At 42.7% G+C, this 16,318-nt stretch overlaps 1 protein-coding gene across 4 annotated transcripts in view; it reads right to left on the minus strand.

Annotated features, from left to right (window-relative positions):
- Window positions 1-16,318, minus strand: part of sema6bb (sema domain, transmembrane domain (TM), and cytoplasmic domain, (semaphorin) 6Bb) — a 590,981-nt gene that overhangs the window by 516,340 nt on the left and 58,323 nt on the right. For 2 of the 4 annotated variants that reach the window (XM_041204968.1, XM_041204970.1), the window contains exon 3: window positions 13,256-13,323. The exons of 1 other annotated variant lie outside the window; for it this stretch is intronic. The gene's annotated coding sequence lies outside the window, so the exon portion shown is untranslated. Of the gene's footprint in view, window positions 1-13,242; window positions 13,324-16,318 lie in introns of all 4 variants that reach the window. One more of the 4 variants, XM_041204969.1, reaches the window with a different exon arrangement.

The raw sequence follows: 16,318 nt of genomic DNA on the forward strand, positions 1-16,318 counted from the left end.
GATGATAAAGAGCACTTATCAGATTCCATTACAATCTGGGTTGCATCCCATTGGTACCCTCAAAATAGCAAAAGCTCCCATATGCGCTTCCAGAACATGCTCCAAGTCTCCTTCGATCGCACCACATGACCATTTGTTTTTATCTTCAACGACCTCAGCGAAGGTATAGGTGAGGGGAGGCTACTCAAAATATGTGGCTCAGCTCTGCACCCCTACATTGCCACCACAAAGCTCTCATCACAATGTAGACAACTGCAATGTTAGAAGTGCAGAAGTTGGAGGCTTGAGCGCCAGCAAAATGAAATGCCTTCGAGGATCAGAGCTCCAGCACTTTAAATGTGGAGAGTTGCTCATGCTTCTTGCTGAGCTTAGCAATTGAGCACTGAGAGTCGGATACGAGCAAGGTGCACACGATCTCTGAGTAAGGCCTCATCCTGCCAGATGACAGTAAGTAAATGGAGTGTGAGGATCTACGACCCTTCTCTATGCATTCACACATGTCTTGATGGACATGAGACCTTCACCTTACAACCTTCACCTTGCAGACAAGATGGGTGAGTACCTTAGCCTCAATCTTAAACAGGCAAAGAATGAAGAATACATCAAGCAGGGCATCATATGACCGAGGTTCCTCACACAAGCAGACTTAACATAAAGGATGAGGCACCAATGATGTTAGAAATTATATGAGTAAACACGCACACTGTGGTGATATGGAAGCTGAAATCATCAACCCAAGGCTCCTGGTTTCGATATCTGCAATAAATGGCGGTTGGGACCCTTGTGTCACACCTGATGAACAACAACACAGCTGATCATAAACAGGAGGAATACATAGAATTTGTGAGATGGGTGGTATTCTATTTAGCACAAAGTATACAACATACGGTTATCACCCATGCCACTGTCGTGCTCCTAATATTTCTTAATTTTCCTAGCCCTACCGCTACGTCTTGGTGCATTCCTGACATCCACAGCGGAGGTGGAGGCAGCCTGTTGACTGCTATGCCCTGTTGACTGTAATGTCTTTGGCAGATGTCTTCTGAAGGGCTGAGACTTGGAGGGCCCTGGCCTGCTTTGGGCCTCCCACTGTTGGTTAGGTGCACCCTCCTCAACCTGTGGAACTGGAGGGGATGGGGTCACAGGAAGCTAGGATTTGGGATTGGCTGGAGACTCCCCGAGTCTCCTGGGTGGATAGCCCCGGAGTGTCCACATGCTGGTCCCTTTCCCAATGGCTCCTGTCTGACTCCTTGAGAAGAAGAGTAAGCTGGAGCGAGATTGAGCTGCCCTGCCCCTCTCTTGCTTAACCACTGATGGACGCCACCAATGTCTCTAGCGATGGAGTGCAGCTCCAGCAGCAGTGCAGGACCAATGTCACCATAGCGGCTGCCATCCTACCAGTGTTGACCTCGGTGCATGCCGGTGCTATAACCTCAGACTGAATGTGAATAGACTCCTCTTTCGTTCATTGCAATCTGTGCAAAGCAGCTGACAACCCTCCCTGATGATCCTTTGACTATCACTGAAGCTCCACCAACTGAGTTAGGACTGAGTCCGGAAGTTTGCCATGAGACTCGAACTCAACAGAATCCTGGTCACCAGCAGTCTTCCGAGCTCTGGCTATCTTGGCTGTCCCTGCCTCTGCCTCCTGTGGACCAGATTGTGCGCTGTACTCACCAGATTGTGGCCCCGAGGCTACTCATAAATTAGGTCCTGCCAAAGTTTGTGGTTCCGTGCTAGTGGAGTGTGTGGGTGAGCACTGTGACAGGTCGCCAACGGTGCTCTCCTTTTCTAGCTCTGAAGTGTTTTCAGGGCTGGAGATGAGGGCCTGGCTGGATGCTGCCCTCGGACGCTTTCCAGAGGTGCTATGAAAGAAAGTAGAGATTAAGGATGGCAAGCGACTGGAAGGTAGCAGAATGGACTCTCAGAATAGTTGTCTGAAGGATGAGCTGGTGCAGGGTCCTCATTTGGGTTGGCACCGCCAATCTCACCAGTGCCACATGCACAGTCCCAATTCTCTCTGCCCAGCGTGATGACAGGCTACTCATATGGAATGAGGGTCTTAATTTCAGCCATTCCAGCCCCAGTCTGGGACTTTTCTCTCTCCTACTGTGTACAAGCTTGTCCTGCACGGAGACAAATGGAGAGATTGTGAGCAGGACACATGCTAAGACAGATGATAAGGATGCCTGGCTTGTGTGTGTGCTGAGTGGAGCAGTGGACGGGATGAGGATGTGATGTATACAGGACATGAGGCCAGATAGAGATGCGAAGGCATGTGAGAGAGTGAGTGGTAACGTGTCTTCAACTGGCAGTGTGTGGAGTGTCATCTTGTTAAGTCCTGAGGGGTTTGTAAATGTGTGAATCGAGGGTGATGAGATGGTTGACTTACCGTGTCAGAACGGATAAGATCATTCATCTTCTTCCTGCACTGGATTGCAGAGCTTTTCTGTGTAGTGTTTGCGCTGACCGCCGAAGCCACCATCTCCCAAGCCAGAGTGGTGGCATTGGTGGATTTCCTGCGGCCATCACTGGGGTAGAGGACATCCCAGCGGGCCTCGACAGCGTCCAGCAGGTGGCCCAATGAAGCGTCACTGAACTTGGGAGCCGCATCCTTCTTGCCTTTTGGGGCCATTTCTTCCATGGGCTATCCTGGCCTGGAGACATTGAGAAGGCTGTGTGCGGCTGCATTTTAAGTCTGGCGCCTGGAGGAAAGAACAACTGAGGTCACGGCGGGTGGGCACGAAAAGCCACCACTGCACTTAGTGGGGAAATCACAACTTTTTTCACCTCTTCCCTCCTAACAGTGCTGGTGGAGGCTGCGGCAGGGCTTCATGGCTACACCCAACTTTGTCCTGTATAATGAACGCCAGCAGCCGATTTAACTGTGGAAAGCCTTCAGCCAAGACTTGACCTATTTTCTTTCAATGGCCACTCATGTATACTATCCAAGACAGAAACTGTTGGGAGAAGCTCTGTCAGGTTTTCTTTCTCCCCTATACCTAAGGAGTCACTGGGCATTACTACAGTTAGCTAATTGCTATGCCAGGTGATCTTAGCTCATTCAGCACAAGCCAACCATTGAACAATTCTCTGTCCACGTGGCTCACTCCACCAGTGTATTCACTGAGATTGGCCATGTGAACATCCGACAGATTTAACGGACAGATGGTAATAATTAATTAAAAAATGCTCACCGCAGCAGAGAAAAGATCAACTTTCAAGCATATTATAGAACCCAGTCAGCAGTTCAGATAAGACTATTAAGTGAGAATTCACGGTTCTCTTTAATCATTTATAATTTGACTGCAACAGGGATATTGCATGGTAGCTTGAGTAATTGGCTTTATATTATGCGTATGCAAGACTTAGAATTCAGATGTGAAGAGTGGAGTTCTTATTCACTCTGAAATAAAACCAGTTATACATTACGGCTAATATTGTACCTCCACAAAATTTGCTTCTCATCTCTTCGAAAGATGCTGGCTGATGCTAACATGTGGTTCCATTCCTGCCAGCAGCTCTTCACCACCTCGGTCAATTGCCCATTCCTATTGACCTCAGTGAAGTGTCAATGGGCTAATTATTCAAGGAGAGCATCACAGCCAAACCTATTCCTGTCCTCTCTCAAATTCCACACACACTCGCCTTCCAACAGGCATCACTGGATAGTGTTCAGGAGCAGTGACCCTGGTTGAGTGTTTATCCTCCTTGCCCAGGGTTACTGAAGTCAAATGCATGATGCAAACACTGATATCAGTTAAATAGGGTTGTTCCATTTACCTGAGCTATCTGGAGAAACCCATCTCTAAATATATATTCGTGTTAAAGAAATTGGACATTTTTTACAAATGCAAATCTTTACTAAATTATAATTTATAAGTAACCATGCCTCAGTGGCCAGGTACACTCCTCTGTACAGCATTGAGCCAGCCTAGCACGGTCCATGGTTTAATCTCACTTGGATTGGCTGTGTTCCTGTCTGAGGAAAGACAAAAGGAGGAAAAAAGAAAATGCCAGAGCACAAAAAAATTGTAAGCATGTATTTAATTTAAAAGTTAAACATTTTAATTGTAATTACACTTTTGACCTTATTTCTGTGTTCTTTTTCATTTCTATTCTTTTAATTTAACTTTTTTTCTACCTATCCTTTTCTGAGTCATTTCTCACTGTCACCCATTTTGGAATTGGGGGAAAAAATAAAAATTACTGATGAAAAGCTATTCTGAAACTTTCTCTTTTACAGTCAATTGGTGAGCAGAAGAGCAGTGATTGACATGGTAGCATGATAATTCTTACCAGGTTTATATAGCAAGGGGCGACTGAATGACTGAAGGTTTGTTGATTCACAGAAGAGTCACCCTGAAGAATGAGCTCACTTATGGGAGCCATGGAGTCAAGTCCTTTGAGGACTGAAATGTGTCCAACTAAGTCTATTGAAGACCTTTAACAGTTATAGTTGAGACTTGCATCTCATCTGGTAAAGTGGGATTTATGTCCAGATCCTCGAGGTGAAAGTCCAGTAATCACACTTCCTTACATTTAGCTTTTCTTATATAAGAGCTCTGTAATGTTATCAAGATTGCTGATTGCCTCTAATTACTCTCAGATTAGTAGATATTTCAAAGTCTGGCCCTTTGCTTTCCCTACGATAGACCAGTTTGTATTGATTTAGTGGCACTGTGTGCTAATGCTGGAATTCCTCATTTATCATGCATTGCACAGATGCTAATGCAACAAATTCTTTGTTGTTGCCAACTTTATTTAATTACGGTGCACAAAGATCAGCAAGAATTTGCACACAGTCATTCTTAGCACTCACATCAGACCTTGTACTGAGCAAGAAGAGATTTCTGCTTGTAATCACCTTGTAAATATACATTGTAAACACTATTGAAGTAGGGTTTATTTCTAGACAGATGGTATTTGAAAAAAAGAGAAATTATGCTTATATCAAACCTTGGTTAGACCACACTTTGAGTACAGTACTGTGAACAGTTCTGGTTGCCATAGTATCAAAAGGATGTAGAGGCACTGGAACATTTGTAATAAGGATTTAGCATGATACCAGACCTATGAGGTTATACCTATCAGGAAAGCAAGAATAGGCTGGGTCCTTTCTCAGTCGAAAACAAGGCTGAGGGCGTAATCTATTAGAGGTCTTTAAAATTATGAAGTGTTTGATAAAGACGACACATACCAAGCATTTATACTTGTGGGGAATAACAATATTAACAACCAAGCAAGTGGAACATTAATACCAGAATGATGGTTGGACTGAATGGTCATGTTTCTGTGCTGTGCATTCTATTTACTTCTATGTAATCTTTGTATAACAGAGACAACCATAGGGCAGGATTTTGACGTAGGCTTGCGGGCGCAGTCAGTGGGCCTGGGAGGGGCCAGGAAACAGGCTGCCGCCCACGATCGGCCCCCAACCGCGATTTCACACTGGCTGGCCAGTTAACGGTACGCTGAAATGCTCAGTGCTGCTGGGGTGGGGGCAGGAGGAGGGCGAGCGCTGAAGTCAGTGCGGATGCAAGGGAGCGCGGAAGGAGAGCTGCCTCAGGGAGCTGACGAATTTAAGATCAATAAAAACAGAATGTAAAATGCACGTGTCAGAATGAGTCACTTCAACATACAGATGTTGAAAATGTCTGCACATTTATATATTTTTAAAATTAATCTCAGAAGCCTCATCCCGCCCTTGGATGAGGTTTTGTCATAAATGCAAAGGCCGCCTGGCCGATTCACCCGCCCGCCAACCTTAACGTTGAATGGGCAGCGAAAAATCTCCGCTAATTGAAACTTTAATGACCTTAATAGGCCTCTTAATTGTTGGCAGGTGCGCTGCCGACTCTCGCATGAATGCATGATGACGTGGGACGTTCGTCCAATGTCATCGTGTGCTATTTTATGCTCCAGCATGTTGGGCATGCACATGCATGCCTAAGTCAAAATTCTGCCCATAGAATTTATTGTTGCCTAGCTCTCCTTGCTTCATGGAGCATAATTTTAACTTTAAAATGAGTGGTATCAATTGCCTTCTTTATGTCATGCTTGATTTTCCTTTCTATTGATTCAAATGGCTGGTTAACCCAGTATAGCCTAATTTAAACTATCACCAGAAGTTAAAAATACCCCAATAGTGTTCTTCATACTTGCTGCTCACTTAATCTCCAGGCTTCTATTCATGGCCTGCCATGGCTGTGGCACATTCATCAATATGCACTTCAGTACTGTTGTCAATAATCATTGCCTTGATTTCTGGCAAAGGAATGTGATTAAGAGAGTCATCCTGTCATCCAATCTGCAAGTTCAAGGGCCTGTTTAAATTTGCCATTTTTATTAGTACTGTGCTTTTATAGTTTTGCACTTGCTCTCTCTTTTCATGCCAATTGTCTAACCTCCATTTAGTATCTGTTGACGGTGTCATGTTTGAAATCAGAGGCAGGGAAGGGACCCATTGTTCCTTGGTGGAGAAGGTTGCAGCATTGTCGAGAGTAGCTCAAGAGAAAAACATTGGTTGGAATTTTTCAGCCTCTGCAGGGCTGGCAACTCGTAAATTGATCTTATGGCCATCAGGTTTAGCATGACCATTCTGAAGTCATGGCTTCTGCCCCCATCTGGGAGGATGTGCCTCGAGGTGCCAACCAAACAGATGCTGGGTAGCTCTCTAGTCCCAGCAGCACCACCCACCACCAGAAGCAGTGATCACTGTTGGGACCGCAGCCAGTCCACCACAAAGAGCAGCATGGAGGCCCGATTCAAAAGCAATTTGTGGTGGCTTTACCAGGGTCAGTCAGGCAAGCCCCAGCAAACGGGGTTTGGGAGGAACAGTGATCGTTAGGCCCACGGGGGGAGGGGTGGCCAAGGCGGGAAGAGGGAAATGAGCACGGGGTATCTATCACCGTGGGTGGTTGGGGCAGGAGGGGGGTGGGGTCCTCCATTGGCCATCAGGGTTTACCCAATGGCCTTGCCATATGGTCTGGGCAAGTACCAGTGGTAGTGGGAAGAGACAATTAATTGGCTATTTAAGGGCTTCAACCAGCTCGAGGGTGCCCACATCACCTGACACTCACCCTGCTACTGGTAAAATACCAGCAGAGATAGATAAGTGATGGGCACAGTATCCACAGCATGCCACCCGATTTTACGCTACCAGCACCCCACACCGCTTGCCAGCCTGCTCCCAGCGGGGAACTTAAAATTCCAACACAAGTTGCTGACCCTCAAAAAACCATTAAGGGAGTAACACTGCATTACATGATAACAGTACCATTCTTATCTTAAACACAGGATGGGAGCTAGTCTGGTCATTTGACATCATGTGAGTGGTGGAATGAGGATTCTGACGTGGGGCCTTGGCTGTAGTGTTGTGTGTCAGTAGCTTGCTTTTTGGACCAGCTCACAGACCACCTGGAGGACCCTTGCAGCCAATGCTTTGAGAACCACATAATCAACTCGATCAGATACATCTCGAAGCATTTCACACAAATGGAGTGCAATGGTTGTTGTTATGCAAGTAAATGTAGTAGCCAATGTAGACACAGCAAGATACAAAAAACATCAAAGGGAGAAAGAATAATTGAGGCAGAAACCATAGTATCTTTTTAAGGAAAGATAGATAAGTATTTGTTGCAATTGAATAGAGCCTTGGTGAGACTGCATCTGGAGTATTGTGTACAGTTTTGGTCTCCTTACTTATACTTGCCATAGAGGGAGTGCAATTGAAGTTCACCAGACTAATCCCTGGGATGGCGGGATTGTATTATGAGGAGAGATTGAGGAAGCTGGGCCTATATTCTCTAGAATTTCAAAGAATGACAGGTGGTCTCAATGTAGCTTACAAAATTCTTACAGGGGGCACATGGGTGATGCGAGTTAGGACATAGGCAATAGAATTTTGGATGACCGAGTTTATGGAGGGTAGAACATGGGAGTCTGGCCAGAAATGAATTGGGTAGTCAAGCTTAGATGTAATAAAGGCTGGGATGAGGTAAGAAAGCAGTTGAGCTAAGGGAGAAGTGGAGTTGGGCATTGTAAGATGGTGGAATGGCTTGAATATGTGGTTGGTGTAGTGTTCAATGGTTTAATTGATCTGTGTGCGATTATGAGTCTGCTAACTGATTTTTTGATCTATGCTCACTGTGCTTGATTGGTTAAACCTAGGTATTGACTCCGAGCTTGAGTAAACAGAGAAGCTACTAAAAGAAGCTGAGCTGGGATAAAGATGTGTGCAGACATTTTGAGATTGCAGAGATTTTTTTAAAAACTGGTATATAAACCTGTTGCACACTTAGAAACTAGTGTCATCTCTGCATTGCTCTGAGAAAAATCAAGTATATAAAATAAACAACAAACCAGTGAATACACAACAGTTTGAAGCTATCTCATGGTCAAATAGTGACACCAAAATTGCATAGGTTCAGCCTCTGGCAGCTGCTAGGGAGAGGAATGGAATTGTTGTTAGGGAACAAAGTTTTTGTCAGGAACCGAAAACAACAGCTGTGGTCTTCACACAATTTAGTTGGGGGAAATTTCTGTTCATTCAATATTGGATGTTGGACAAGCCAATGTAGAGACAGTGGAGGGATTGTGAAAGGTGTTGGTGAGGTAGAGTTGAGTGTCATTGATGCACCTGTTTTCACATGGTGTTGAGGGTCAGCATGTAGGTGAGAAATAGGGGGAAAATAGAAAGTCCACCGGCATTTGTTGTTTTACATAGCAATGGATGGGAAAACATATCTCAATGTGTAAAACTGTGCACAATTCAATCATTTATTTAATGCAGTGGAGCCAATTATTGGTTTAAGCCTGTCTCTTGATTCGGGAGAAGAATTTATCCATTCTGTCATCCACACAGAAAAGAGAATTCACATGATGCATTCTATGATCCACTGTATAATCTAAGGGTCTTCTTTCAGAATCAATGGTTCATGCTACCATTTGTCTAGATAATGGGCAAAAAATAAATCTGCATTCTGGAGTGTAGTGAATCTGAGTTCTACATATTGGAGGAGCCAGTGATGTTGAAACGAAAAAAGTGTAAAACACACTTGAAAACACAAGCTTCTGATTCAGCTGAAAGGGTGATACTAACTAATCCAGCTCCACCTGACAGAGCTGAAGTAATTGAAATTTTCATGATTATGAAAAGAACCGACACAACTGATTGAGGTAAATGGTTCACTGTGGGTAATTATTCAAATACAATCAAAAATAGAAGTCCAAAGTTAAGAGTAAGAAGCAAAGCCAGTGGAATCTTTTCACAAGGGGTCATAGAATTGTGGATACTAAGGAAGACCATTGAGGTTGACAGCATTCCTAGAAACAAAATTAGATTATTTTTTGGAGAGAGGTGATTGTGAGATATTAGAAAAAGCCAATTGTGCAGCCTTAAGACTGATCTAAAATGGAAGTACATTTATCTTGATTGGGTATATACAATGTTAAAAGGTTTTAATAGTGTTGTCCAATTGCTGACTAGCATCAAGTGTGGCTTTACCATATTAGCCACATGGCCTCATTTTAACCTTACATACACCCTCACAATACAGATAAATGTGTACTTCACATGTGTACATGTACTTAAATATCTACTACCGTTCAATAAGTGAGAGTAAAGCACTAAATGATTGAAAATGATTATTGAAATCACATGCCCAAAGATCATATTTATCATTTTTTGTTCAGAAATGCAATAAGCTACATTTGAACAACTCTTTCCACAAAAATTCCACTGGCTTTCCTCCTTACTCTTAACTTGGGAATAAAAAAAAACCTGTTATTTGAATACTTTTTCCACAATGAACCATTTGCCGTGATCAGTTTTGAAATTTTGTGATATTATTGGGTAATGAACAAAGAAACCGTTTTGGGCATTAAAAGCAAAGGAATTTTAAAATGGGTGCTTGACACCTCTTGACCACTAGTGCATTATATTATAATGCAAGAACTTTTAAACCAGTGCTGCCCAATACATTGCACATGTGGCGAATTGGGAATCCAATTGTAGGTAATTGCATTTCTGATACAAATTTTTGTAATATTTTCATGAATTTGGTAGTTAGTTGTTAGATATCAAACAACAGCAGATAATTGAGAAAGATGATAACTTGCTATGTCAAAGAGTGAGAGAATGAATAGTCCTTGAATTCCTTGGCCAGCTAAATCCAAAGCTGTTACTGCTGATTAATCTTAACCAGCATTTGCACAGAAGGAGAAACATGGTAGAAGATAAAAGGGAGAGTGGGGATTTCTCCAAATCACCAGCTATAGTTCCATCAACACACTAAATGCATTGGATTATTCAGCCAGGAAGTGATGTTGTCATAAGCAGTTAGTCATCAAAGATAAGTTATTGTGAAAAACCAGTGGATAAATGTAACGTCTGATGCATGACTGAACCAGACAGTCCCACGTAGTTCAGGTTTAATTCCTGGTCAGTACCAATCTCATCTCAGATGGAAATTAGGACAAACAGCCTCAATCCTCTAGCTAGCTGATCAATAATTCATCTGATCAAAAACATGAAAAACAAATCAGGGATGCCAAAGGACTAGCTGGTCCATCAAAGCCAATCCCTCCAGTACCCAAACTCCCTTATGATAGTGTCCATCTGAACTTTGGATCTTTGTAGTGCTTTTGCTGCCTGTCAGTTAGAGGGAAATCTGTGATCTGCTCTGAGTAGGCAGCAAACATATCTTGGGACATCATGGAAGCACAAGATTTAGTCTCTGAACGCCACTTGCAATCATGAACACTAGGTCACAAAACCAACTTTGCTATTCCAAATGATTGCCATCTTTTAAGTAAAGATGTTCTACACTAATGTTGCAGTTCTTTTACAGCACCACACCAATAACAATGTCCTCTAATAAATAAGATGCACTTGAGCTCTGGCAGTTCCACTTGAGGGGGGTGAGATAAGTACTTCTTTTTATATTTTTTCAAGGGACATGGGCATCGCTGGCTAGGCTAGCATTTTCATTGCCCATCCCCAATTGTCCTTGAGGAAGGTGGTGGTGAGCTGCCTTCTTGAAGCGCTGCAGTCCATGTGGTGTAGGTACACCCACCACATGAGTTAGGGATAGAGTGCTAGGATTTTGACTCAGCGACAGTGAAGGAATGGCAATATAGTTCCAAGTCAAGATGGTATATGACTTGGAGGTGAACCTGCAGGTGGTGGTGTTCCCGTCTGCTGCCCTTGTCCTTCTAGGTGGTAGTGATCATGGGTTTTGGAAGGTGCAATTGAAGAGTAGAAAGGTACATGAGGTAAAAATGAATAGAACAATGTGCTGATAGGGTTAGATGAAGTAATGTAGGAGAAGGCTCAAGTGGAGCATAAACAGCAGGATAGAGCAGTTAGGCCAAATGGTGTGTTCTAAAGTTCTCCGTACATCCACCTTATTGCATAATTAGAGGCAAAGCATCTGTGACATCAGTTGTATTAGGCTGATGTTGGTATTTTATTCTGGCAGGTTAGCAGTGCATCTTTAACATTAATGGACTGTATGGGTCAGATGAGTTTACAGGTTGTCTCCTGGAACATGACATGTGAAGTTGCAACCATCACTTTGACCATTCACAATCCCATACCTGCAGGTTTGCCTCAGTATTGTCAACACTTTCCTAAATTCTGTCCCTCAAGGGAAATTAAACAAATTTAGACTAACAACAGACTTATCACTGCAGGGGCATCTTCAGGAAAGAAATTCAGTGGCAGTGCATGCAAACATGCCATTAAATATCAGTTATTTTTTGTGCACACAATTTAATAGGTGGCAGTTTGGATCTCATTAGCAATCTCCAAGGTCTACTCCATTAAGGACACACGTTATCTTGCTCTCACCTTCTCCAGATACAGTGGAAATGTTCAGTTTTTGCCAAAATGAAGTGCCCCTTCCATATGTTTATTCACGAATTCCCTTTGACACAGTGTGGTATTCACTTCTGACTGATTTATTTACGTTATTTAATCACATTCCCAGCATCTGCAGACATGACCCAAGGTTTTTCATAATTATATATACACATATTATATATAATTAAGTGCTGACAGTCCAACTCTTGCTGGTTTTCTGGGCCTAAGGCATTGACCCTGCTAACATCCAAATCTGAAGCTCATTTCAGGGCTGTATACAGTAAAATTCATCAGACATCCAGATAAGCACCATCTTGCTGGATCAGAGATTATGGAAAATCAACTCAAAATATCTTTTTTTCGCAAGGCTTGGGTTCAACTCCCACAAAAACATTTTAAATTAAACTTGCCGCAAATAATATGTAAATAAAGATAATCCAGTTTCTACAATAAGAACTCTCTTATTGTGTGTCTATAACTCATTGATGAGTGCAATGGTGCTAACTACTTGGTAAAGCAAAATGTGGTCAAAATAGACCAGTTTAGGGCCTGAAACAAAAAAGAAAAAAAGTCTAATCTTCCCACTTGTCTTTAACAGTAATCTTGTGCTGCTGTTCAGAAAGACATATCAAAAGGATCTAACCAGCCCTTAATCTTTCAAATGGGACTGTGTCCAGGGAAATCTCAACCTGATACCCCAGGCTGCCCATAATTGATAAGTTTTCAGCACATGCATTGTGATTGGAAAATCAGCAATATACAGTAATTAAACTTTTCAAACATCAGAAGTAGATGTATTACTGGAACGTTAACCCTTAACTACAAAAATAAACTCAAAGCACAACTTTAATTAACACCTTGTTTAAATTGTTTTAAAGGGGTTTTTTATTGCATTGACTTTTCCCTTCCCTACATTCCTTTGTCTCCACCCCTTTTTACCACTCCATTGAATGCTTCCTTTTTAAACATTTTTTCATGGGGATGTGGGTGTCACTGGCAAGGCCAGAATTTGTTGCCCATCCCTCAATGCCCTTGAACTAAATGGCTTACTAGGCCATTTCAGAGGGCAGTTACGTCTGTCTGGAATCCATGTAAGCCAGACCAGGTAAGGATGGCAGATTTCATTCCCAAAAGAACATTAGTGGATTTTTTTGACAATCAATGATAGTTTCATGGTCATCCTTATTGGAACTAGCTTTCAATTCCAGATTTTATTAATTGAATTTTAAATTCCACCAGCTGCAATGGTGGATTTGAAACTATGTTCAAAGTATTAGTCTGGATTACCACCATCATCCCCCCTGCTTGAAAATGAGTAGGTTGGGCAGCTGAAACAAGTTCAATGGTCATTCTGCAGTTAGCCTACAAATACTCACTATCTGTTTGTACCTGAGGAATGGTCATTTGGAGGTGAGGTACCTGTGCATGTGGAATCCTCCCTCAGCCAGAGTCAGCACCTTTGGGTGAAGAGGAGAGAACATCGAAGGAAAGGCTTCAAATGATGATGTAGTCTTCAAATATTATCAATTTACATGAAAATTGAGCACAATTATTACGCTGCCTTTGACATATGTAAATATTTTTGCAGTTCATTCCCCTCTTCCTGCAGATGGTTTTCCATATTAATTGTTCAAGTGTTGAATTTTGTCAGAGATAGAGAACAAATTCTGCAACTGATCTTTGTGCCAAATCACGCTTTATCATAATATATTCCTGCAATCAAAAATTTTGATACCAATTAATCAGTAGAGATGAACTGACTTAAGGAGGATTCGACTGGAATTAAATTTTGTTTATCCGCAATGCCACTGAATTTTCTACCGTCAACATTTAACTCTGAATTTTTCAGGATCCATTTCTAAACTTGCACAGCAATAAGAAGTGTTTAAGAAAAATTACTATTTCTATAGGTCCAAATTTCTACCATGTTGAGTGTTGATTCTGGTATAAAGGGAATGCAGGTTGGAAGTTGGAACAGCTGACACTTAAGAAGGTCCAGGTGAGGAACGCCCTAAAGAATAGTGTCCTCTCTAGTATTAGAGAGATTAGGAGCTGAATAATATTGGGAAGGGCAGATGGTTCACAGCCCCGGAAGAAAAGTCGACATGGAACCAATCTGCTCAAGCTGGCCCACCTCGCAGCCATTAAGATGCTGCAAGTGGACTTAGCAAGGGCCGAGCGGGATTCCGCCCCTCACTGGGGAGAAAGTCCCACCTTCTGGAGCTGCTGGCCAATTGCAGCACCAAGAGCACCTTAGTAGGCGCTGCTGGGACTGCAAGGGGAGGAGGAAGAAGGCCATGGATCCCCCAGAGACAGGTAAATCCTGGAGTCTTGGGCAGGGAGAGTTTGAGCAGGTCAGAGAGGGAGGCAGGGTTAGGTTTAAGGCTGTGAGCAGATAGCAAGAAAGTGGGGGGAGTTCCATTCTAGGGGTGCTGCCCCCAATCCATAAAGGGCAAACCCCAAAAATAGAAATCCCCTTCTTTCCTGTCCTTTGAAGAGAGGATGTAAAAAATTGGGCTGTCTGCTCCCACCTGCCTGCCCATGCCAAACATTTTATGGCGTGGGCAGCATATTATCAAAGTCAATTGGCTTGGTGACAAACCTAATTGACCTTTGATTACCTATTTAAATATGGCTGGTGGGCTGCTGATCTTTCATTCTGGGGGTGAGCTCGGGGGTGGGATCACCCTATTTTACGTGTGTGTGTGTGTGTGTGTTTGTCCCACCCCCCACCCCCTGGTCCCCATCCCACTGAAAACATTCCCGGCGGGGGCATGTAAAATGCAGCCCTAGGTTACGATGAAGAGAAAAGAGTGGAAGGACTGAGGGGATAGAAGGGATAGCCTCTTACATGTTAAGCCTTATCTTTTATCGTGTCCATGAATTGACCATAGAGGAATATCAGACATTGGGGGCGACGGGGGGAGCGTACAAGCTTTGGATACACATGAACTGCTTTGGAGTGTTAACTATGTGGAGAACTGACAATTCCTTTCTTTCACTAACAGTTAACAAATTCAGAGAAAAGGTGATGTGCTTCAATTAAAAATATAATTAAAACACAATTACTTCATTATTATAGTGATAATGATTTACTAATTTCAAAAATCTTAATTCAGAATTTGTCTAATCCAAACTATACCAGAACAGGAATAAAAAGAGAAAGTTCTGGAAAAGCCCACCAGGTCTGTCAGCATCTGTGGAGGAGAAACCGGATTAACGTTTTGAGTCCAATATGACTCTTTTTCAGAACTGAAGCCAATTCCGAAGATTCATATTTTACTCGAAATGTTAACTCTGCTTCTTTCTCCACAGATGCTGCCAGACCTGCTGGGTTTTTTCAGAATTTTCTCTTTTTATTTTGGATTTCCATCACTTGCAGTATTTTGCTTTTATACCAGAGCAGGACTTGATTGAACTAAAAAAAAAACTCAATCAAATCCTCTCTGCTCTGTGTCTCAATTTTTGTATTAGGCATGTTTTTCAGTAGTTAAGCTGACATTCCTCAACTTGTTTTTGACATCTCCTTGTCCTTTTGGTGAACTGGTCTGGTTGTGTCACTATGTCTCTACATAGTTGATCTCAATCTGCTGAAGCTCACTTCATAATTTTGCTGCCGCCTCCCATAAGAGAGTAAGGCACTTTACAAACAAGGCAATTCACTATCCAGCTATGTAATTTTCTCATATAGTGCAGTTGCTCATAAATGTTTTGAGTTTTAGCTTACTTGTCCAACAGCTGAACACATTCAGTGGCACAATTTGAGAAAAACACCAGCAAATCGTGGGTGAATGAGTTACAAGCATTGAGTATCAGTTTGCAACTAGCAGCTCAACAATGTTTTCTGCCTATGGAAATCGTTTGTCCATTTTTAAACAATATTCATCTCCTCCTCCTCCCCAGCCTGAAGCCAGTGACTTCTAGATAAAAACAAAAAAGTGCGGATGCTGGAAATCCAAAACAAAACCAGAATTACCTGGAAAGACTCAGCAGGTCTGGCAGCATCGGCGGAGAAGAAAAGAGTTGATGTTTCGAGTCCTCATGACCCTTCAACAGAACTGGTCATGAGGACTCGAAACGTCAACTCCTTTCTTCCCCGGCGATGCTGCCAGACCTGCTGAGTTTTTCCAAGTAATTCTGTTTTTGTTTTGTAGCCAGTGACTTCTGCTAGTATCTATGGTTATCATTTTAAAATACTTCATACAAATAACTGTGCTTCATGTGTGCTTCCAGTCAGAAGGGGGGATGGGGAAGAAGACGGTGGGAAGAGATAGAATAAGGTGGGTGGGTGGGGTGCTGGTGTGAGTTAGCCTAATGCTGGCCTCATCTGCTGTCTGCACACAAGCGTTTTTGTACAGAAGTCACTAGATAGCCATCAGGAGCAAAAGCTGTGTTTGAATTTTTCCCTCCCTTGGTCAGAGATAGCTAGCCATTAACCTTGACGAAATCTGC

This window comes from Carcharodon carcharias, chromosome 14 (assembly GCF_017639515.1).
Source record: "Carcharodon carcharias isolate sCarCar2 chromosome 14, sCarCar2.pri, whole genome shotgun sequence".
Classification (NCBI taxonomy): domain Eukaryota; kingdom Metazoa; phylum Chordata; class Chondrichthyes; order Lamniformes; family Lamnidae; genus Carcharodon; species Carcharodon carcharias.